Here is a 25,758-nt window from a genome sequence, read left to right as displayed (position 1 = left end):
CTAAAAATACAATAAAAATAATGTTAGTAATAGTAGGTAATAGCTATTTACAAATAGCTAAAATTACATTTTTAAGACGTCGCGACGCCAAAACTATCAGTAAGAAAAAACAAATTTTTGCGTCAACTTCTAGAGCTTTGTCAATTACAAGCGTGTGCAAATTTTCAAAATTTTGTCTTTAAAAATTGAAGACGATATTGGTGGTGGACGCAAGTGTTGCCGGACCCTGTATAAAAAAAATTGTAAACAGTTGTGAACAACTTTACCCCCGCTTTGAACAGCTTTTGAAATTTTGGAAAAAAAAATTTGTTAAAATTTGCTAATGTATAGATTATTTAGCGACTTTTGTAAGATTTCACGTATATTTTGTATGGACTGCTTAAATTCCAACCGTTAAATTTGCGTAAAAACTCGGTATAAATATTATTCTGTCAAGTCAATTTTAAAACAATTGTTTGTGTTACTTGAAGCACTGATGTTTAAATTTTGTGTGATTTTGCTACGATTGTAGAAAAAAAGTTGTTTACTACTCGCGCGAAATAAATCATTAATCTAGTCTGAAATTTAGCCTGTTGTGCAATTACTTAATGCAATTAATTACTTTTCTAATGACTAATTTCTGATGAAAAAAATGACCTTAAAATCTTGATTTGAGTTTCTGAGTTACAAGCAATCTGACAAAAATTCCTTTGTTTGAGATACTCTATTTTGCAAAAGTTAGCAATTTCAATTACATTAGATTTCATACTGATTTATTACAGGAGGGTAGAATCTGGATCAACTCACTTTATACAGGGTGTACTCCAATAAAGTGCAAAGATTCAGAGACCTTTGTACACTTTGTAGGTAATAATTCTGCAAAAAACATCGAAATTCAAATGAAGCAAAACTGCCAGAGATAACACGTTATTCGACGGTTATGGCATCGAATCTAGCAACATTCACTTAATTACTGTTTTTTTAAACATAATTTTTAATTGTGCCTATTGGAAAAAAAATAATTTGTTTGAAATAAATTCAGCCCTCAAATAGGCCAATTTTTATTTTGATTGGTTTGGAAGGTGACTTTTCCCGATTCGTTTTGTGAATCAAACTGAAATTTTAATTAGAAACGAAATAATAAAAAAGTTACCTAAAGTAATTACAAAAATAAATTAAATGCCCTCTATTGGACGCTCTAATTCAGTTTCATTCGTAAAGAAAAAGCTTTTTTAAACTTTAGGTTTATCGCCACACTTTTGAAGAAACTGACAAAAAATTAAAAAAATTCTTACTCAAAATTTAAACAGTTTGGCAGTTAAACTTTAGGTTTATCGCCACACTTTTGAAAAAACTGACAAAAAATTAAAAAAATTCTTACTCAAAATTTAAACAGTTTGGCACTGTAAGTAAAATTGTTCATCATGATAAATGTTAAACTCCCATAAAGACATTTGTTGCCACTTGTTTATTAGCGTTTTTATTCTCAACTTTTTGATGGCTTGGTCTGACTTTGACAGTGAAGCACATTTCATTGGCACGCAACAATTTCTGCGGAAAACTTCAATTACTTTTTTCTCAGAAACGGTGACATTTTGAAACGCGAAATTTGGCCATTATGTCATACTGCGTTGTCTGATATTGGGGTTAAATTTTTTGCACTTTATTTGAGTACACCTGTATATTAAAAGTTATACATTAACATAAAAAAAAAGTTTTTTCTTTGTTTTGCCATACATATTTTTAACAAAATTAATCAAAAAGAAAGATCGATTTTTAACTAAAAATGCGTCATAAATTTTATCTTAAACTTACAAGCCACAATTTAGAAAGAATGCCAATAAAACTATCTTATAAATTTAAGTCTTTAATCTTTGACGGTATCAGCAACACAATTATTGATGGATTTACTTTTATTGTGTGATTCATCAAATTTTTAATCTAGAAGCATATAAATTTTATGTTGACATCATGGATTATCACTTTTTTAAAACATGCTTAAAAATTGTAAACCTATAAATTAAAATATGTTTTTAGCCTCATGAATTGTAAACGTCAAATTAACATTCAAATGACATCTTTGGAAACGTTTACACACGCCGTGCGGTAAAAATTGTCCAAATCGTCTGCTCTTCAGATGTGAATTAAATCTTAACGCAAAATTAATAAATGCAAATTAAAATCTATTTAGTATAATAAAGATTGATCAACAAAGTGGCATCTACTCAAATTACTTTATTAATTGATGTTCGTTTCGCTCCATCAGGTTCATTTTAAAAAAAATATATTTACGGTTGTTTAGACTGACATTTTTCGTTTAAAAAGTAGGCGTTTCGTTCATTATGTAATAAAAGTTTTTTTGCACGTTTTTTGCTTACAAACAGCAAATCAGCAGTCGAATTGTATTTATTTTGTCTTTTGATGACAGATGACTTCTAATTATTTGTTTTTGTAAATGAGAAATAGAGAACTATCGTAGAAAAAATCTCAAATACCTATTAATGCACACTTTATTGTACACTTACTGCGCTTCAAATCATTGATCTACCCTGTAATTTAGCCACTCACGCAATTTTAGAATAACTCCAACGATTATTTCATTCTCGAATAAAAATATGACATTAAACTCATTATGACTAAGTTTTTTAACACAAAAGTTGGTTAATAAAAGCGATTAATAATTCAGCGATTTTAACCGGACGAACGTAGTGAACGCCGTTAATAAGCGAGATTATTAATCTCCCATTAACCAAAAAAAGAAAATTGGTACAAAGGTGGTTATGCAGCCAAATATGCAAAAACTAAGTGAGGTTATATGTATGATGGATGTGTCCGATTTGAGTGTAATTCCAAACGATGTCTATCGAACTAGGAAGCTCTAATCGTTGTTTTGATTTGGTATTAGCAAACAAACAGATTCAGGGCCTTCAAAACCGCGTCTTCAGATCATTATTAAATTTATTGAATTGCATGTGTAATTGGTTGCCTACAATAAACACGCTAAATCATTCATTAATAGTCCACTTTAATGCATGATTTAAGCCCACAAATCATGCATTAATAGTATTTAAAAATAAACGATCGCCGGAAAGTTACATTATAGTTGGTTTGAATCTCTGAGTTACAAGCAATATGATAAAAAAAAATTGTTTGAGATGGCTCGATTTTGCAAAAGTTTACTTACCGACTTTATTACACAAGAACAGTATTTAGATCAACACACTTTGTATTAGGAAAGTTCACTAATTTGTTATAGAGCACAAACTTAGCGTCTTATTAAAGTTTATCTTAAACTAATCTAAAATAAAAGCGACAATTTTGCAATAATCCCAATAAAACTTTATCTTAATCATACAAAAGTCTTTAAATCCCTGGTCTCATCAATAATGTGTCACTTTCATGACTTTTATCTAAATAACTATAATTTTTTACCCAAAATTGTAGTCAAAAATTGATGTTATTAAACGCAAAATTTAATTTTACATCGGTCTATAATAAAAAGTATAGTTTTCCATTTGAAATCAAAATGACAGTTTTCTTTTAAGTAATCAAAAAATAATACTAATAATCGAAAAACAATTATTATTTTGGTTTTCTGTTCATAGATGATCTATTCATAGATAAACCCTACTTAGAATTTGTAATCTTACGATTTTACCGCATCAATTTGAATATTTTTGATTTTTTAATTTTATAATAGATAGAATTTTTGGTATCTCTAATATTGCAGTGACCTGACTCTAAAGAGAAAGAGACTACTTTTGCTTTATCGGCTATAAATATTTTAGGCACTTATTGCACATTTTATTATACACTTTATTGTACTTTAAATTATTAATCTAACTTGTAATTAAGCTACTTGTGCAATTAAAATTAACTCTAACTATCCATTAAATGTGTTGATTTTTTTACTTCAGATTAACGAGATTTATTTATTAAATTAAATAAAGTGAAATGTAACCAATTTATAAAAAAAATGAATCAATAAATTTTGGAAAATGTTAAATGAGCTTAGTAGTAAGACAGCCTATTAGTAATTAATCAAAGGTCAATTAAAGGTCAATTAAAGGTCAATTAAATTAATTAAATAGCCTAATGACTTTTTAATTGCTTTTTAATGGAGTATTTATTAGATACCAAAAGTGAAAGTGTAAATTAATTAGATAAATTAAATCGATTGATCGATTGATTAATTAGTTAAATAATAATAATAAGTTAAATAATCAATTAATCAATTAATTTATAATCAATTAATAAAGGCTGCTATCAGGTTATCGTCATGCAAAAGGGCTGGCGGCTGCATCAGCATTTATTGAGCATTCACCGAACATGAGGATCATCTCCACAATAACACAAATACATACTTGCAACAATTTGTTTTGTTAATTTAACAGAATTATTGCTAATCTCAAATTTATCCACTAACTATGTTTGCAAGTTTTGTAGAAATAAAATTTACAAAGCGATGCCTATTAAATGTGTATTTTGTGTTGCAGATTTAATTCGTTATTATGTGACTCACTTTGTATTTATAATTTTTAAAATTAAAAACACAATAATTATAAACTAAATTTAATAATATGCATCACTTTCTTTTCCAGAATTTCTCACCTTTTTAAAAAAAAGTTTGTAAAGTTTGTAGTCACTAATTTTCTCTTGCATCTGACACATCATCTTTATCAGTATGATCATCACATTCTTACTTGATAGCACTGGTTCAGCAAAAAACTATTAAACAGTGGGGGTCAAAATGAAGTGGTTCAAGTTTTCAACCATATTTATTTAAAAATGGAATTAAACTCTTATAACTAATTTTTAATAATACAACAAATAAAGTAGAAAAGTACGGAGATATTGTTAAGTAGGGGAGTGTGAGATTGTTTAATACATTAACCGGATTCGGTCTGTATATTGTCATGTTTGGGGTGACAAGGACGGGTAGATTAAATATCAAGACAATAAAAACCCAGAGACTATATAATATAGTACAATGAGAACAGACTAACATAACTCATCTATTTCATAACTGTACTGAAATATCAGCTGAATAATCGTACTGTAATAGACATTTTACGATACCAAATTATCATAATTGTCACTTTACAATACCAATATGTCAAATTGACAATTAATTAGTTTCATTAAAATTTCGGCAAAATCGGCAGAATCCGATTAAATCTTGAATATACTACGAATGTTATGGCTTATTAAAGCCTTTCGCCTTTCGGCTCGGACTTCAAACTGCCATCTGCGGCTGTAATCAATGCCAAAATATTTCTAGGTACAATCGTGCTCAAAAAAAACTAAGACAATAAAATTTTAGTTGATTAATCTTGGTTTCACGTGGTGTGCTATTTTTTTTAGTGATCTATGAGAATTTATTTGTCAAGATAACAGGTCTGAAATCTTGCCATATCGTATTAGTCAATAAACATAATATAAATAAAATGAATGGTCCTTTCGTACAAAATCATTTAAAAAATAAAACATAGAAACCTGGAGTACAAAAATCATTTACAGCAACCCATTTCTGAGGTGGACATGGCTATAGTTAGATGATAATGAAACAATGGTTGACAACCCAGCAGTATCAAAATAAATTTCAAATCTGACACATGTGTCACAGTGACATGTCGAAAAGACGGATTCAGCCTGCAATAATAGTGTCTACATGAACATTTCAGTTTTGGAAGTGTTTATAGGAACATGTTGTCTTAGTTTTTTTTATCGCGATGGTATTTTAGTAGCTATGAACTTAAAATTATAGATTATATTATATAGAGATTATTTATGGTCAAACAAATATTACTATGGCGGAATCAAAATTTCGAACAACAAATTGATTGATGTTTAAAAACTGTCAACTGTCATTATTGACATTTTGCACTAAGGTTTCGTGCCACATTATTCTGTCAAAAATCAGCTGTTAAATGACACTGTGGGCTCTTGTCAAAATTCGAATAAAAAAAACGTAAAAAATCAAACTTGAAGTTTGTTTTCATAGTTTCAACGTGTGAGAAAAGCCAAAATCTTATTGTTTCAAAAGGAAATTTAATTATTATAAGTCATTTTTCATCACGTTTCCCACAATAAAGCATGTGTGGTTTAGTTTAAGAATCGTCACCAGAGAGCGTAATTGCTTAATAATCGTCAACCCTAAAATTTATAACACAGCACAGCAAATGTAGAAATCTTGACATGACAAACAATAACGTCAGTCACAATGACAATAAAGCTTGCCAGTGATGTTTGAAATTTTGACTCCGTAATAGTAACTATAAATACAATAAAATATCTACAGTATGTCCCCGGATTGAGTTCACAAGAGGGAAAAAAAGTTTCCATTTTACAAAAAAATGACAAAGAAATAACATTTTTGCTTATTTCAAAACAGATAAATCTGCAATTAAAATTACAAAATTATTATTAGTTTGTAATCTTAAAAATTATTTTTTCATTACTTGTGTTTATTAAATTTTGTAATCGTATTTAAATAATAGCAGGCTGTGGATTCACAATATCAAATAGTGTGTTAAAGACTAAAGGAAAATTTACCCAAAAATGTGTAAGTATTAAAAAATTGGAAAAGAAATGCAATTGCATCCTTAACAATAAATGAGAAAATTCGAAACAGTCTTAAAGCATTACGAGTTAGAATTGAACTATGTGCTAAAACAGGTAATGGGTTAATCAAATAGTGGAAATTGGTTTAAGTTAAGGAACAAATTTCATTCTTTTGTCATTTTTTTGTAAAATGAAAAATAACGTTCTTTTTCCTCTTGTGAACTCAATCCACTGACATACTGTATACCAATAAGAATTATACAAAAAATAAGATAAATATAGTATATTAAGTATTAAGAACGGTAAGGACACTTTAGAGGGGAGGAGCGAAACTACAACTCCAATTATTGTCTGAGATCGGTATAGTCGGTATAGTTCGTAATACTTATAATATTTTTTGCACGATAGACAAATTTCGATAATTTTTTTAAAACTAAAAATGTTACAAATAATTGACATTAACTGTTCTTCAATAATTCCTGAAAAGTCAAAGTTTCGGTATGAGAATGTATATAAATCCTTTTTTTTAAATGACTATTTTGAAATTTTTACTTACCGTTCTAGAACAGTAAATAAATTTTGTTTATCTTGGTAACCAGTAAACTCAACTCAACAACAGGCGCGGAAACTAAGCAAAAAATTGTTCTATCGTGCAAAAAAATTATAAATCAAATTAATATGACAACACATCCAGGAGAAAATTGAGAAACAAAGTCAATACGAAGAGCCGGGACAGCTGAATTATTTCTGTAAAAAAAAAAATATATTTTTATAAACAAAGGGTCAAATATAAACAAACTTACCATTTGATTTTGACGATTGTTGTAAACATTCTCCTGTTATCTTATCACATCTATCCGAACAGTGACATTTTTTTTCGCATGAAGAACCCCATGTTCCATTTTTACAAGCTAAAATCAATTGATTTTTTTTAATATCGAAATCAAATCAAATTTAAAATCAAAAGTCTAACTACTTACTGTCTTTATATGATGGTCCTTGAGATCCCCAAGCACAATCAGAACGAGTGTTTTCACAAATCTCATACCCTTCACAAAATTTTCTGTCAGAACCTAGAATATCTTCACACTTTAGGCTGCAGTTTTGTCCCAGTTCACCAGCGTTGCAAAGAGATTGTGAGCTTTTCTTAAGTGATCCCACTGAAGAATCATTTTCGTTTAAAGTTTGACAAGTTTTGTTGGCAGCGACTTCTTTCGATGGTAGTTTTCTTTTAAAAACAGTGGGGCATTCTCTCAAGTCAATAATCCAAAATCCTTCCATGTGTGGCTCGTCAGTTTGTCTAGACAAAGTGATATTAATTCCGGATTTTGAAGAAATTTCTAGATGCTTCCACGCGTTCAGACTGCCGACGGCGGACTCTTTCTCTCCTAAAAGAGATTGGAGCTCTCCAGAATTGGTAACTTCAAGTCGACAGTGTGGGCATAAGTTAGCATACAACATCAAACACGAAATTTTTGGTAACTGTACTATTGTTGGTCTTGTAGAAATTTGATTTGCTACTTGTACTTCGTCTAAAAGAAAAAATTGAATAAGTTCAAAATTCACACATTTTAGAGTTACTTGCAGTCATGTATTTTCCAGTATGTTTTTTCTGTGGTTTTCACTACAATGTGAGTAGGATTCAAACCTACATATCTGTGAATAATAGCGTTGTTTTGTAATATACTAATGGTGCTATTTTCCAAATAAACTGTGTAGTGGACCCAAGTGTTCGATTTTATAAACTGACTTTCAAACTTTTTTGACTTCTCTTTGCCTTCAACAAAGAAAAAGGCAACTTTTCCGGGTGAATATATGGATATGGAAACCGACTTAAAAGGTTCGAAGTTTTCAATATTGGTAAAATTCAAGGAGTTCCTTTTTCCAAACTGATCAGAAATTCTGTTTGAATGCCTGTTGTCTCTTAAAAAAAAGTCGACTCTCTCGGGCGAATATAAAGATACAGAAAACGATTTTAATGGTTTTAGTAGTTTAAACATCGTATAATTGGTAAAAACTGTCGCAAAATCTAAAAAAAGTCCTCACTTTCAATAAATCTCAATTTTATTTTACTTACGTTCCCATCGACGATCAATAACAGGTAATGCAAATATATTTGTCAAATTATTCCACTTCCACTCAGATTCTGGAATGTCCAAAGCCAAACTTGTATTTTGGGAAGCTTCAGTTGTTGGTGGGTGCAGGAACATGGTTAAGTTGTTATTGTTGGTGGCACAAATGATCTCTGTATCTTTTTTCAGTGTGATTATTTCTTCGCATGATCCTTCATAGTTTGATAAAAGACATGAAGAGGCTACTATTCCAATCAAGCAGAACAATAAACGCATTGTAATTTCTTTTTTTTGACGAATTGGTTGATCTGAAATTCAAAATAAATAAACATTGCATATGGTTTGATCCGTGGAAATACATAGGTATACTTAGAAATATGTTAAGTATTCAATGCCGACAGTATTCGGCTGTTATCGACTCACCTCTCTTTTTGGGGTGGAAGCAAATTGTACCAAGTTTATTTTTAAAATAGTGTCTTTTACAAGTAAAACGATTTCAAATAATAAACGCTTAAACAGAACGATGTTTCCATTTTTTCTTAAACTGATTTCACATCGAATACGTTATATGCAAATTAAAAAAAAATCAGTTCATGCATATAATTTAAAAAAGGTTTGGAAAGTAGTTAAAAAGACTTTTGGTTCAATACTGAAGTTATATTAAAAAATTGTGATGATTGAAAAAACTTAATAATACATTGAACTAAATTTATGAAAAATACAATTTTTTCCTAAACACCAAATTGTATACAGCATTTAACATAGTGCACGTTGAACAGATTCATATGCAAAAAACAGAAAGCAATTTACTCAAGTAGTTTTCGAGTAATCGTGTTTGGAAAAATACATTGAATTTGCCCTATACTGAAATTTGTTTGATATCCCCTTAAGAAGTGAAACTGACATAAAAACAAAAACCACGATTTTATGTTTTTTTTAAAGCCGGCCTTTATGAATTCGTCAAGTTTATTCGCGATATTTATAAAACCAAGATATAAATCTCATAGGGTAACGTCACTACAATTTTTTGTGCTGTTTCAAACACAAAAAACCGCATTAAATAGCTCTTTTCGTTTTCGTGCAATTTTGTACGAACTTTTACATTGAAACGCCCTATCTTCAAATATGGATAGTTCAACCTTGAAGTGAAACTGACGTAACAACGAAAACCACAATTTTATGTTTTTTTTAAAGCCGGCCTTTATGAATTCTTCAAGTTTATTCGCGACTTACGACACGGCCTGCTTATTAATTATAAAACCCAAAATCTTACCTAAAGGAAATCTTAAAATTGTCACAAAATTCAATCATTACTGTAAACGTGTTCACTTCAAATACTGCAATTTTATTCACTTCGTTATCACTTGAGGCGGAGGGGATGGGGTAACAAACAAACAAACCGATTGACGAGAATTCAAACATTCAAATTCAAATTTTTCTCATTGTAGACTAATTTAATTCTGGTAACTAATAATGGTAGTAGCGAGAGCAAATTGTACATTAACTTTAACCTAAATATTAGTAATAACGACAAAACTAAATATGGTTTACACGACCTTTTATTGTATTAGTCACGGCTTGTGCAAACATTGCAATTCCCATTGAACGCTTGATTCCAGAGAAACGGCGATCTCTCCCACTCAATTTGAACTCATCGTGTAAGTGCGACAAAAGAAGGCACGACAACGGAAATTATAAGAACACAAACACTACTAAGAAAACCCTTTGGAGCTAATAATCAGTTCAAAATGCCGAATGCACAAGTCAGTAATAATGGAGCAGGCCATGATGTTTTATTACTAGATCAAAAGATCTTACCTGAAGTTCGATCGTAATTATATTTCGGCGTCCAGTCCTCGATATCACATTATTGAAAACCATGTAGTTGTTTAAAGAATTTTGCCTGAAAATGTTGTTGATGAGGAATTGGAAGTCCACCTGGTTATTCTGTTTTTTAATCGTATAATTGATTAAACAAAACATAGAACTAGTAAAAGAACACAAAAATATCTGAGAGCATAACTAACAGTTTGTTATTATTTAATCAGACTCAAACGCTGCCTCTAAGACAATGGATTGTACCACTGGACGATAATTTGAAGAATTCCTACTAAGATTCTTGTCATAGACTCTTCTTTATGTTGTTTAAATTGGGTTCTACAAACACGAGTTGGTTACAGTGTGGCAAGTATTGTCGTTTATCGTCGATTTGGGTTTGTAGATCTTCTAGTGCCTATATTAACAATAAAAAAGTGTATTAAATGTATACCATGTCCAAAAAAATGCAATACTTGCAAGAAGTTGGTCACGTGGACTTTCGAAATCAACTAAAATTACAGAGTGATCAAATGAATTCTTTATCTAGTGGTCTGATCTCTTGTAAACGTGTGTCTTAACTTGATATAAAAACAGTTTGATAGGTGTTAGTTACTAATTCATTTAAAATAGGTTTGTCAAACGACCAAAAAACGTTCTTAATTGAAGCTTATTTCTGCACAGGAGAAAGAACAGCGAATGGAGACTGGCAAAATTTACCACGTTTGTGTATTAACGAGCTTTAACAATTTGATTGATTCGATCGATCACAGTTACAACCATCTATTTGCAACTGTGCAAAACATTGTTAGGACATTTAAAGAAACAAGCACTGTGGGTCGAAAAAAGGCAGAGGGAAAGTCTTAAAACGTACTGAGGAAGTCAAAATAAAACCATGCTCAAGAATCCTTCCATGTCAATATTTACTTAAGATAAATTTTTGTTTAATTACATTAAATTGTTGTTAATTAAAACTTTTATTAACTCAGCTTAACCAAAACCACAGAAAAATGTTTCAGTGACTCACTTGGTACGTATCAAAAAGAAATTTGTTAAACTGAAAATATTGAAAACCTTTGACCAATAGCTTCGATTCCCTAAGACGTTTTAGAAGGCGTTATGATTCATAATACTCGCTATTTTTATCCACTAAATTTCAATAATAGTAAATGATAAAAATTACGATGATTTAATAAAAATTTAATGTTAAACAAATGCACCCATCATTTGGAATCTTTAAAATTAAAAGCATAAGTAGAAAATAAATAGTTCACTAAATTTAAAAATGTCACTTCCACTTTGTAAATGTTTCTCTTTACCACTTTTCCACTTTTCGAGTCAGCTTTATAAGTATGCAGCTGAGACGCCGAGAAACGAACTTGGTCTAAATGTTCTACAGACTGTAAAAGAGCGGGTCTTAATAAATAAATTACAGCATTTTAAACAATGCATACTAATTCCCAAAAATATCCTAGACTTCTCTCACTGCTGCATGACAATTTGAAGTGAAATTTTGTTTCACCAGTCCTCAAATTTGCCCTTGGTGTATAATTCCTCATCTGCTTGTAACACTTTTTTCGTTTGTTGTTTGCGGAAAACTTTTGTTCCATTATGGGGTTGTCGAACAATCTGTAACGGTAAATTTTGCTTCAGAATTCTGCGTAAAGAAAAAATTATATGAAATATCTTAAACATCCAAACGTCAAATGTAGCATCTCCCTTTAACCCTCATTATTTGTAGACGGCACTCTTTTAGTAAGTACCTATTTTAATTTAATTTATCGAAACATGAACATTAAAATGTATCTAATACGTTTCTATGCTTAGATGTAAAGTAGATACATTATAATATAATGATGATACAAATAATTCATAATAACATAGTTAGGTACTCTTAATCCATAATATTCAATGTATTTTCGGAAATGAAAACAACTCCGAAGATTAAAATCTGATGATTTCCATTTATTTATATTAATTGTAACAAAAAATATGTTTAAAAATGGTTTCCTCGCTATTTCAAAACTTAAATAAAAAATTGGAAATTTGCAGAACTGTTGGGTGGTAGCATTGCCACCTTCATACATGTTTCAATAAAGCTTTGTATTTACTGTGGATATTAACTAATTCATAAAAAACTCGGACGTTAAGACGTAATTATTTAATGTCCTTCTCAAATAATTAGCTAATATCCATTCACAAAACATAAAAGTTATTATGGTTGGCGATAAAAAATAACCCTAAACGGAACAGTTGGTGAGAATGGTAACCAAATGGACATTTGTCAATTATAATGCTAAAATTTCAAAATAATAATAATAATAATAAACAAACTGAACTGACATGGACAACAAACTTCCCAGTCCCATGAAATAATAATTGAAAAGTACACTCTGATTTTACAGAAATCAAAGGTAACTTGATTTTTATGTTTTGTGAATGAATATTATTAAATTACGAGCAATTTTTCAGCCTTTCCACCACCCAAAAGTCATAATTTTGACAAAATGACGTGATACTACTGTCTAGTTGTTCTCAAAACACGTATGTGTAAATTTTGAAAAGTATATGAGTACCTATGTACATACAGGGTATTATATACACTGGCTTTCAATAACTTTTTCTTGCGGCCTTTTTCGTAATGCTTGAGCTTCAGCTTATAAACATTTTTTATAAAATTTAAGAATTACGTAATTCTGAAACAAAACAAACATTATTTTTGATTAAAAATTTAAGTTTTAAAAAACCGTAAAAATCTATTACCCATATTTTTAAGCTCAAAAATAATTGAGTTAAGACAAAAAAACTGTAGCCAATCCGGAAGCTGAACAGAATATTGACAATCGATAACTATGGACACATACATCATCCATTGGTCAGGAGAACAATGCACTCTCATTGCTAGGAAATTGGGATGGTCTTCGGGATTGATTGTCAATTTTTCATCCTTTCTCGAACCTTAATCAATTTTTATTTTTAATCAATTTACCATCTGTATTGTTGTCGGTATCCTCCCTTGCTCTAAGAAGAACTTCCTTCTAATAGGAAATTTTCCATCAAAATCTGAGTTGATTATCGTATCGCACAATATTCAGGCATTTATAGAATCAAGTTACAAGCATTTAAAGTTAACCATTCACAGCGCATCTTTGTGCAATTTAAGGAAACATTTTTGCTGGTAACGTAGCAACAGAATGTTATCTAAGAATTTATGGGCTGTGATTGGTCAACTTAAAGTGCTTGTAACTCAAAAACCATAAGGGCCTTAACATTGTGCGATACGACAATAAATTCAAATTTTGATAAAGAATTCCTATCATTTATAATACCTAAAATTAAAAACACAATAATTAATTAAAAAATCCACTAATTTTAATAATAATACATTCACTTCCAGAACTTCTCCTCTTCTTTAGCACCAACTGCTAAAAACAGTTTGAAAAATCCCTCTTCCACCTCACAGATCATCCTCACTTTTGTTTGTTCCTACTGGTTGCCCAACCTCTTGGTAGAATTTTGCGGAAATTAGTTGAACAACTCTTCAAGTTCCTTCTTCTGTTCCTTGAACTCTTTACCTTCAGTGCCTTGGTTACCTTCCAAGCAGTTGAATCTTTCATCAATTTTTGGAATCTTTAAAGTATAATTTAATTTTATCTCTGAACTGGTTGTTAAAAGACTTTTTACCTAAATTCATGTCTTCTGCAGTCAATCTGTTCTGGTTAGTCTTGGATGGTTTTTCTCGCTAAAAAATAATTAGATTTAGTTCTAGCCATTTGTAATTCCTGAAAATTAATTAAAATCGCCTCTCTTTTACATTTAACCATAAAATTAATTTCCTGTCAAATCAAGAGAAAAAGCATAGTTTAGTTATTGAACCTGTCAAGTTTTATTTTCATATCTCGAAAGGTAATGGTGCTGTAAATTTTTAAGTCAGACACTGCAACTTCAAGAATTTTCGGAAAAAAATTCATAGCTTGACAACGCTGCGACCAAAAATTTGAAAGTTGTGAGGGGCATTAGATGGGAGATGAAGCAGACCTTTAAAGAGTTTTAAACGTTTGATATGTGAACATGGCCGTATCGCGTAGCGTCATTTTTCATGTTGCTTATACCACCAACTATACATCCGGCGGTAAATTTAAAAATTTAAATTGAAATACTACAAAGTTAACAGTTTTGAATAGCCTACCAAATAACTCATGGAAATTCTTCATTAAAAGTGGTAGATTACATTTAAAGATAAAAAGTTGAATGCGGTCCTGCAAAAATAGTGCACTCCTCACAACTGAAATTAATTCTTAAATATGCATTTTTTTAGACATATACATTTACCTTTTCAAAAATATAAAATAGTTAGTTATAAAAAGCGTCACAGAGAGACTATGCAAGCTTGACCCACCCTGTATATATGGCAGCTCTACAGGCCTTGTAGGCTTTTGGCTTTGATCTCTTGATGATCTGCTGCCATTTCCCTCCCATCCATCGGCACTCTTCGTCTCTCTGTCTCGTCCAGTCATCTTTTTCTCGGGCGACCTCTTCTTCTATTCTCGCCAGTTCCTTCTTCTAGACATTTTTTCGTGACTCTGTGGTTGGTCATCCGCACAATATGTGCTAACCAGCTTGTTCTCTGCGCTCTTATTTTCTGGCTGATTCCTGGTTTTTTGAACATATACTTGACTTCTCGGTTGGTTTTTCTCTTCCATTCCCCATCCTGTGTCTTAACACCCCCAAATATCTTCCGTAGCATTTTCATCTCCCAAATTTCAAGTTTTTCTTGATCTTCCTTATTGAGTGTCCAAGTCCATCTGTATAGAACAACCGGTCTTATCAGACTTTTGGAGTTTGTTACCTAAATTTATCTAAACGTCTTGCAATATACTTCTCCCTTCAAATTTAATTTTAAATGTTACTTGAAATTTTTTTACAGTTTCGTTTATTCTTAATCAATGTTACGGGATTGTTATAGGGCGCCTCCACCATGTAAGCTCAGAGAGAAGAATATATTCGGACGCTTAGTTTCTGTCTATTCGTTTATTTAATGCCTTAATCTACTTACATTGTTGCGGATATTGTTGTGTGGATCTGACCTCGCCAGTTTGGGAATCAAAGGGAGTCATTTTACCTCGAAGGAACATTTTCCTCCGTCTCCTCTACAATTCTTGGTAACTGTACTATTAAAATTTGGTTTGCTACAAGCTCTTCGTCTAAAAAAGAAAATCGAATAAATTCAAAATTCACACTTTTTGGAGAAACTTACAGTCATGTACTTTCCACTATGTTTTTTTGTGGATTTTGCTGCAATATGAGTTGGACCTAAACCCATATATCTGTGAATAATATCGCCGTTCTATGATGCTATTTTCCAGATAAATTGTGAAGTGGATCCAGATGTTATGGGCAGTTTCATTATTGTAGGTGCCTGCAGGAACTTGGTTAAATTATTATTCTTGATTGACACAAATTATCTCTTATTTTGAGGGTAGTTATGTCTTCGCGTGATATTGCACAGCCCGGTGAAAGAATTAGAGATGCCACCATTCAATCAAGCAGAACAAAAGTTTTCTTTGGTGAATGTATTGACCTGAAATCAAAAACAAATAGACAATAAATATATCTTGGTAAAACTTTTCAGAAACTACAATTAAAAGTTATTTTTAACAAATTTGTTGTTGAATATATATTACATATCTGTAGGTCCTAGAACACGTGACCTAGAGAAAACAGGCACATGAACGAAAAATATTTAAGGCACATGATAATTGAGTTAAAACGGAAATACGGGTGGCCAATCAGGATCGTTTAGCCGACGATGGGCGAGGGGTGTCTTGTAATTGCTAGGATTCGCAAAATAGAAAGTCTACTTGCCATAACTAATTTTCCATAATCTACACACTTAAACTCAGTGCACGTTAAGAAATTGTGTGTATGTAAAAAAATCAGTATATTGAATAGATTTTGTTAATATTTTGATTAAAAATGTATACAGAGTGTCTCAGAACTCATGACCCAAAGAAAAAAAGCTTATGGAGGCAACAATTCTGAACCAAAATTTCGAAACGAAAAGCTTCCGGGATTGGTCGTTAATTTTTTATCCTCTCTCGAATACTGTTAAAGTTAATCAATTTTTGTTTTGATATTTACTATCTGTATTGCTGTCGCCACCCTCCCTTGCTCTATGGGTCGCGAGTTCTGGGACACTCTGTATATTCAAAAAAGCTAGTTATGGCCTCATACGGTCCTGTTATCTATATAGAAATTGTTCCAACGAAATTTTATCTTATCTTTCGGTGTGTTCTGCGACACAATTATTTATAGATTTACTTCTTTCCTGTAGTTCATGAAGTTTTCCATCTAAATGTTCCGCAGAATTTATATATTGTCACTTTTTTTACAAGATTTTGATCAAAAACAGGTAAGATCAACGTAAAATTGAATTTAATGACGGTCTATTTTAAGAAATATGAATCGTTATTTTTATTTAAATGAATCAAAAATAACCGCCTACACACAACCAGTATATTATGTTATTTGCTCATAATTAAAGTGACGGTTTTGAATAGATCTGATTACTTATTTTAGAAACAAAATTTTACTTGTTTGCTCACTAGTCCGGTCAAATTAGACCAAAAAGCTAGGGTGAAGTTACATAAATTCGTAACAAGCTGAATTTTGGTACAATTGTTTAAAATACAATTATAAACAAACCCTGAAAGTTCCCCATCATTCCCGTGTATGGAATTTTTTTTATTCAAGGTCAAAGATCAAAAAAATAGTTTTTCGCGATTTTCAGCAAAACGGTAAGTTTTATCATAAAAATACTTCAAACTAAAATTGTAGATCATAAAATTATCTACAAAAAATATATTAACACTTTTTTTCCTACAAGGCACCGTTTCAGAGATATAGCGATTCAAAAAGTTGTAACAGTTGTAATCGTCATAACATGTTTGAGTACGCCACGTATATTCATATCTAGAGTTGTATTATTATATAGTAGAAGTTAAAATATTTTTCTATCGGTCATTGTAACTTGCACTTAAAATATAAAATAACAGGTATAAAATGAAACCCAGTCCCTTTATTTATTGAATAAAATACTGAGTTCAAGTGTGGCTTGGTTTTTAGAAAAACCCAACAGACTGGGGTTGGAAGTTAGTAAACAATGAATTGGAACCAGTTCCAACTTTGCTTCCACCTGCGCCGGAAAAATTACTAAACGCAATTTTTTGCAACTGCAAAAAGGGATGCAGCGCAAAATGTGGTTGCAAAAAAGTGGGACTGTTCTGTTCTCTGGGGTGTACAAGTTGCCAAGGCAAGTCATGCTCTAATGTTGAATCATCAACAATTGATGATTTATTTGACTTCAACGAGCTGACTTGCGATACATCGTTATTGGCTGAATTTACTTGCACCCAAAACGAGAATGAAGCAGAAGAAGAACAAGAAGAAAATCGAGAAGCAGAATTCGAAAATTACGACTCAGATGAATAAATGTCTCAACTTTTTTTATCAACATCGCTTTTTTTTTGCTAATATCCATTATTTACAATAGTTTTAATTAAACAGGATTGTTACTGACTTGTGGAGTAGGCCTACTGGGGAAACCACGTTAAAAAAAACGCGCAAAGTACACTATCTCATAGGTGGCTGTTACAACTGTTTGAATCGCTATATCTCTGAAACGGTGGCTTGTAGGAAAAAAAGTGTTGATATATTTTTTATAGATAATTTTATGATCTACAATTTTAGTTTGAAATATTTTTATGATAAAACTTACCGTTTTGCTGAAAATGGCGAAAAACTCATTTTGTTGACCTTTGACCTTAAATAAAAAAATTTCCATACACGGGAATGATGGGGAACATTCAGGGTTTATTTATAATTGTATTTTGAACAATTGTACCAAAATTCAGCTTGTTGCGAATTTATGTAGCACCGAATGTCTAATTTGACCGGACTACTCGTGTTTTATGATAATTATAAATAATGTTCCTTTGTTGTTGTGTTCTGATGGGTTACACTATTACAACATGCAAAACTTACCAGTTTTAGAAATGCGATCTAAAGAAAACCTTGCAATGTTGAACGTCATGACATTAGCAGATGTTGAGACACTTTGTAACTCACAATCTTATCTTATATTCGTATCTTATCAAATAATAAACATTGTATTGGCGATTATTTATAACTTTGGATTTGCTAACCCGTGTCGACTATAAAAATGTTTTAAAAAGTCAGAAGCAGAGATATCTTGAAAATTAGAGTCATTGTTAAGGCTTAATATGCATTTTTTTGATAAATAGCCAACTCTTGTTTTTTCTAAATAAGTTAAATGCACTTCTGCATTAAAACTCTTTAAGACAGGTTGCTATAAGAATGTCATTTTCTAAGAGTAAAATGAAAAGTAAAAATTCTGTAACGAGGTTTGTGCTTGGGGTCTTGCAAGAACTTAAAAATAGTTCTTTCTCTAAATTAAAACCTCTGAAAGCACAATCCACCATTAACCGAATTTTATTTGAAAGTTCGGGAAAGCAGGACAAAATAGAATTTAAATTCCCATGTTATTTTTTTATGTCCAGTAATTTGCGGAACACCCGGTACATACATACAGAGTGAATCCGAATAAAGTGCAAAAATTTTAACCACAATATCAGACACCGCTGTAGATAGTAATTCTGCAAAAAAAAATCGAAATTCGAATGGGGCAAAACCCCCCTGGATTATTCGACGCTTTTCCGACAAATTTAATTACTCCTTTTCTTATAATTTCAACTCCATTTTTTACCTTAATGTTAATAAGTTAAATAACACATAAAAATGTGAATTAAACTCCTATTTGCCAAACGACGCTGATTTTGACATGATTGAAAAGGCAACTAGAAATGTTTGTCTTTTATTTTAAAGAATTAGATGAAAATTGTTGCGGAATTTAAAAATTAACAACCACGATTCAACGTAATTAAAATCCAGCGAGAAGATTTTCTGTCAATAATGACGAAGCAATGTATGTTTAAACTGCATTTCTGTTATTAAATATACATACAGGGTGATTTTTTTAAAACGGCAGGCGTTGTAGAATTTGTATTTATGAACCGATTTCAAAAATTTAAAAAACAAATTAAATGGTTTTTAATTTACTATAAACTGATGATTTTAAAATTTTTCTAAATGTCTTAGTATCTATTAGGCGATACTCAACTTTCTTATTATAAATTGACACCCATTTTTTTTTTCATAATTTAGAAGATATTAACTTTCTTGATTCAGAAATGTGTAATATGTTCTACTTTTACAAAAAATATTTAAAATAAAATATCAAAAATGAAAAAAATTAGGCAATAAAAGTTAATAAAATCTAGGTGCGTGGTGTCAAATAACACAATATCGTTATTGTAATGTCAAATAGCAGCAAATAACAGAAAGAACAAGTTTTCTTTCAACAAGATAGGCTACACTTTACATTGCACAATGCATTTCTCGTAGGTGTCAATTGTGCAATGAAAAAAACGGGATGGCGTTTCAACAGTATTTTAATTAAATTAGGTAGTTGTTTTTTCTGATTTGTAATTATTATTGTCTTTTGTTATTAATAATTTCAAAAAAAATGCCGATCCTTTCTGTTATTTGCTGCTTTTTGACATTACAATAACGGCATTCTTTTATTTGACACAATGCAATAGATTTTATTAACTTTTATTGCTTATTTTTTTTTCAATTTTGATAATGTTTTTAAAATATTTTTGGTAGAAATAGAACATATTGCACATTTCTGAATCAAGAAAATTAATATCTTCCAAATTATGAAAAAAAAAAGGGTTCCAATTTAAAATAGGAAAGTTGAGTATCGCCCAAAAGATACTAAGACATTTAGAAAAGTTTTAAAATAGTAAATTAAAAACCATTTAATTTGTTTTTTAAATTTTTGAAATTGGTTCATAAATAAAAATTCTACAACGCCTGCCGTTTTAAAAAAATCACCCTGTATGTTGCCGTTTTGAATGATATCATTTTATTGTCAATATTTCATAGAACTATTTATATAAATGTGATATGCGTTCAACGTACCTACCTATGATTTATAGTATGACCCCAACTTTTAACTGGTCATAGCGCAAATCAGATCAGAGTAGTCTTGTTTCGTTAAATCATTTTTAAAGTTAATCCTCATTTACATGTGTTATTTACCTAATTAACATTAAGATAAAAAAAGTTAATAGAATGAGAGTAATTAAACCTGTTAATTAAACATATTGTATGATTCATTAAATTTCCATTCGCAGTTGGCTTTGAGAAAAAAATTCATGTCGTAACTAACACCATTACAGTAGTTTCGACTTAATATTTGCGAGATTTGCTAGTTATCGAACAAGAAGTCAACGCACGTCCAAAATACACGGCCTACCTAGAATGGAAATTTAATGAATCACACGATATATCATCAAATATCATCAAGGGTGCAATAGGATTTGTAAATTTTCTGATCGCAAAATATAGTCTAATATATTTTAAAACCGGTCGTAAATCAAATTCGGTTCACTCTAGAATGGACCGTAGAAAGGAGGTTTTATGCAACTGAATTTAAACCCTGTTTCCCAATGACTGCAAAAACCGTTCAAACAAAAAACGTTTAAGCTCCCTCTTATCTTATCATTATCACTTATCATACTTGTTTAACTTTCACTTAATTACTGGTTTTAAAAACAACATTTTCAAAAGTGCCTATTGCAAAAAACTAATTTGTTTGAAATAAATTGGGCCCTCAAAAGAGCCAATCTTTATCTCGATCGATTGGTGGTAAAATGACTTTTTGTGGATCAAACTGAAACTTTAATTATAATCAAAATAACAAAAAAATAACCTGCAATTATTACGAAAACTGACCAAGTGCCCTCCATTGGTGATTTGTTAATTAGCGTTTTTCTTCCCAACACTCAACTGATGATGAATCCTTGACTTGTCCCAATAAATCAGTGTCGTCCGGCATTTTCTGCAAAAACTTTAACCATTTTTTTCTCGAAAACGGTGACGTTTCGGAACGCGAAATTTGGTCAGTATCTCAAAGTGCGTTGTCTGATACCGGGATTAAAATCTTTGCACTTTATTCGTGTTTACTTACCCTGTATATTACAACGTGAACTCAACATATTCTGGTTGCGAAGATAGAAACTGCAGAACAATAGTGCTAAGATTCCTCAGGCGCACATATACAACATACTGCAGCGTTAATCCGCTATTTTTATACCCTCTGTATTAAGATTATAAAAGCACTAATTTGTTATTAAGCACAAACTTCGAACTTTTCATTTCAACTTTAGTGAAGGCACGTCTTTTGTGAAAATGATTGCGTTGTAAACTTTACTTATCTACAGTAAACGCTTCTATTTAGAAATCGTTCCTATGAAATTTTATCTTATCTAAAACTCGATATCTATTTTCTCATATCATGTGACCGTAAATAACGGAAAATAAACCAATTTTACAAAATTGTGTGTTCTATAAATAGGTTTCCTTACGAATGCAGAATACCCATTTCAAACTATATTTTTTCGACGACCAAAATTGGACAGAATTGTTGTCACCTCAGTCGAACTATTTGCTGGAAGAACTTTATCGTGGAAACATTGTAAATTTGGGTTAATTCAGAAAAGACAATTTGAATTAGACAAATCATGAAATGGCAGACCTCGTTTACTTAACACAACATACATATTTATAAGGAGGTTTAACAATATTTTTTTTCCTATAATTTCTATTAATACAAATTAGTACATGTAATATAAAAAATATGATAATTTCCTGAAAGCTTAATGTCATATAAATATAATATCATAGGAATGTAATAATTTAATAATAATCTCAATTGCAAACAATAAGCAAGTAATCCTTTAACTTAAAAGTAAGAATTAAATTAAATATCACTTTTGTATATTTTTAGGATGTCTCTCTTTAGTTTGGACCAGTTATAGTACATCCGGTGAGAGATTGGGATATTTCGGCAGTTGACATATAGGTTGGCAATAAATTATGCTACAAAATACACTAAAAACACGAAATGGGTTGACAGGGTTGTCAGTTACTGGGGTTATATTAAATTTCGCGCGTATGGTACACTTTTTATTGCGTAGATTTAGTCACTTTTCTCTCATTCAAACTCTCACTCTACGAACTATAGCAGTCATCAATACAAGCAGGCACCTCACTCAGAGACCATTATTAAGAAACTTGAAAAATAAAGTCAGTACGAGAAGCACAGACGGCTTTGTTATTTCTAAAACAAAAAGAACATAACAATATTCCATTTAAAAATCAAATATAAATAAACTTACTACTTGATTTTGACGATTGTTCTAAACATTCTCCCGTTATTTTGTCGCAATTGTCAGAACAGGGACAGATTTTCTTACAGGATGGACCCCATGTTCCATTTTGACAAGCTAAAATAATTCGATTTCTGGTTATACCAACCAAAATCAAAGAGTCTAATTACTTACTCTCTTTGCATAACGGTCCTTGAGACCCCCAAGCACAATAACAATCAGAACGAGTGTTTTCACAAATCTGATACTCTTCACAAAATTTTCTGTCAGAACCTAGAATATCTTCACACTTTAGGCTGCAGTTTTGTCCCAGTTCACCAGCGTTGCAAAGAGATTGTGAGCTTTTCTTAAGTGATCCCACTGAAGAATCATTTTCGTTTAAAGTTTGACAAGTTTTGTTGGCAGCGACTTCTTTCGATGGTAGTTTTCTTTTAAAAACAGTGGGGCATTCTCTCAAGTCAATAATCCAAATTCCTTCCATGTGTGGCTCGTCAGTTTGTCTAGACAAAGTGATATTAATTCCGGATTTTGAAGAAATTTCTAGATGGTTCCACGCGTTCAGACTGCCGACGGCGGACTCTTTCTCTCCTAAAAGAGATTGGAGCTCTCCAGAATTGGTAACTTCAAGTCGACAGTGTGGGCATAAGTTAGCATACAACATCAAACACGAAATTTTTGGTAGCTGTATTATTGTTGAGTTTCTAGAAATTTGATCAGCTACTAGTACTTCGTCTAAAAGAGAAAATCAAATAAATCAACAATTAACATTTTTTACAGAAACTTACGGTCATGTATTTTTCTGTATGTTTTTTCTTTGGATTTTACTGCAACATGAGTTGGACTAAAATCCTGAATTCTGTGAATGATATCGCCATTTTTTAATATAATAGTGGAGCTATTTTCCTCGTAAATTGTGTAGTGAACCCAGGTGTTCCTTTTTCCAAACTGATCAGAAATTCTGTTTGAATGCCTGTTGTCTCTTAAAAAAAAGTCGACTCTCTCGGGCGAATATAAAGATACAGAAAACGATTTTAATGGTTTTAGTAGTTTAAACATCGTATAATTGGTAAAAACTGTCGCAAAATCTAAAAAAAGTCCTCACTTTCAATAAATCTCAATTTTATTTTACTTACGTTCCCATCGACGATCAATAACAGGTAATGCAAATATATTTGTCAAATTATTCCACTTCCACTCAGATTCTGGAATGTCCAAAGCCAAACTTGTATTTTGGGAAGCTTCAGTTGTTGGTGGGTGCAGGAACATGGTTAAGTTGTTATTGTTGGTGGCACAAATGATCTCTGTATCTTTTTTCAGTGTGATTATTTCTTCGCATGATCCTTCATAGTTTGATAAAAGACATGAAGAGGCTACTATTCCAATCAAGCAGAACAATAAACGCATTGTAATTTCTTTTTTTTGACGAATTGGTTGATCTGAAATTCAAAATAAATAAACATTGCATATGGTTTGATCCGTGGAAATACATAGGTATACTTAGAAATATGTTAAGTATTCAATGCCGACAGTATTCGGCTGTTATCGACTCACCTCTCTTTTTGGGGTGGAAGCAAATTGTACCAAGTTTATTTTTAAAATAGTGTCTTTTACAAGTAAAACGATTTCAAATAATAAACGCTTAAACAGAACGATGTTTCCATTTTTTCTTAAACTGATTTCACATCGAATACGTTATATGCAAATTAAAAAAAAATCAGTTCATGCATATAATTTAAAAAAGGTTTGGAAAGTAGTTAAAAAGACTTTTGGTTCAATACTGAATTTATATTAAAAAATTGTGATGATTGAAAAAACTTAATAATACATTGAACTAAATTTATGAAAAATACAATTTAAATTTCCCAAACAACCAAATTTCGTCAAAAGATGCTGACGTTTCGATAGCACTGCTACCATCATCAGAGCGATGATTAAACTGTTTAATCGCTCTGGAGATTTCAGCACTGTTATCGTAACAATCTAGCATCTACCCATGTTAAGTTTGCCTCCACTAGCCGTCAGAGGGTGGTAATCTCGCCCCATTTTAATTCACCCTCTGTAAATGTAAAAAATCGAAAATGTACCCCAATGGCATTAGTGTCAGATTCAAATTGCAACCGCACACATTTGGCATTGCAAGTTTTGTAATAAATTCTAGAATTTTTAGTGAGACCCTTTGGGATGTAAATTACACCTATGAAACTTAATAATTACAATATCTCATTATTATTATTTAATGTTTATCTTCATAAATAAATTAAATTTTTCCCGAAAAGGTGGGATTTGTGTAATTGCAAAAATTGAAGAATTAATAGATGCACTGAGATCTTCGAATTTTGTCCAAGATTTTTGTAAATGTAACAAAAAATAGTGAACATAATTATAAATAATAATTATATTCTGTTGTTTAGTGATTTATCTATCTTTTAAAACCTTTAAATTACGAGAAATTTTTCAGTCATTTCACCACCCCAAAGTCATAATTTTGACAACAAGACGTTGTACTACTCTCTGGTCGTTCTCAAAATACGTATGTGTGAATTTTGAAAAGTCTACGTATGTGAAATGCTAAAAATTATTTCGCTTTCAGCCAAGTTTTCGTATTTAATTAATCAAAAAGTCATTAAATATTCACTTTACAAAAATTGTATACAGCATTTAACATAGTGCACTTTGAACAGATTCATATGCAAAAAACAAGAACCAATTTACTCAAGTAGTTTTCGAGTAATCGTGTTTGGAAAAATACATTAAATTTGCCTTATATTGAAATTTGTTTAAGATCTCCTTAAAAAATAAAGATATAGGCAAATATTTATCACCTAAAACTATTCTAAAACAATTTAAAATCCTAATTCATCAGATATAAAGTTCAAAATTTTAAAATGATTATCCTCAAAGCTACGTTCAGTTTGAATGAAAGAGAAAAATCTTGTTTCAGGCAAATTGAAGATTTTGTGTGTTTATGGAAAAGCTTCAGTTGTAAACTATCCCTTCGGCTACAAAATTGA

The 25,758-nt window shown here is 30.9% G+C and overlaps 1 long non-coding RNA gene across 1 annotated transcript in view; it reads right to left on the bottom strand.

Moving 5' to 3' along the window:
* The window catches only part of LOC148176623 (uncharacterized), a 54,958-nt gene extending 31,933 nt beyond the window's left edge, over positions 1–23,025 (bottom strand). Inside the window, exons 1-2 of the long non-coding RNA XR_015769884.1 lie at positions 22,922–23,025; positions 22,757–22,864 (exon numbers count right to left, since the gene is read on the bottom strand). This is a non-coding gene — a long non-coding RNA (uncharacterized LOC148176623). The remainder of the gene's footprint in view (positions 1–22,756; positions 22,865–22,921) is intronic.
* Positions 23,026–25,758: the final 2,733 nt, after the last annotated feature.

Source organism: Gnatocerus cornutus, chromosome 4, assembly GCF_029298725.1.
Source record: "Gnatocerus cornutus isolate USDA-ARS CGAHR chromosome 4, icGnaCorn1.1, whole genome shotgun sequence".
NCBI classification, from domain to species: Eukaryota; Metazoa; Arthropoda; class Insecta; order Coleoptera; family Tenebrionidae; genus Gnatocerus; species Gnatocerus cornutus.
Note: the sequence above shows the minus strand (reverse complement) of the source record. Positions and strands in the feature narration are given on the sequence as shown.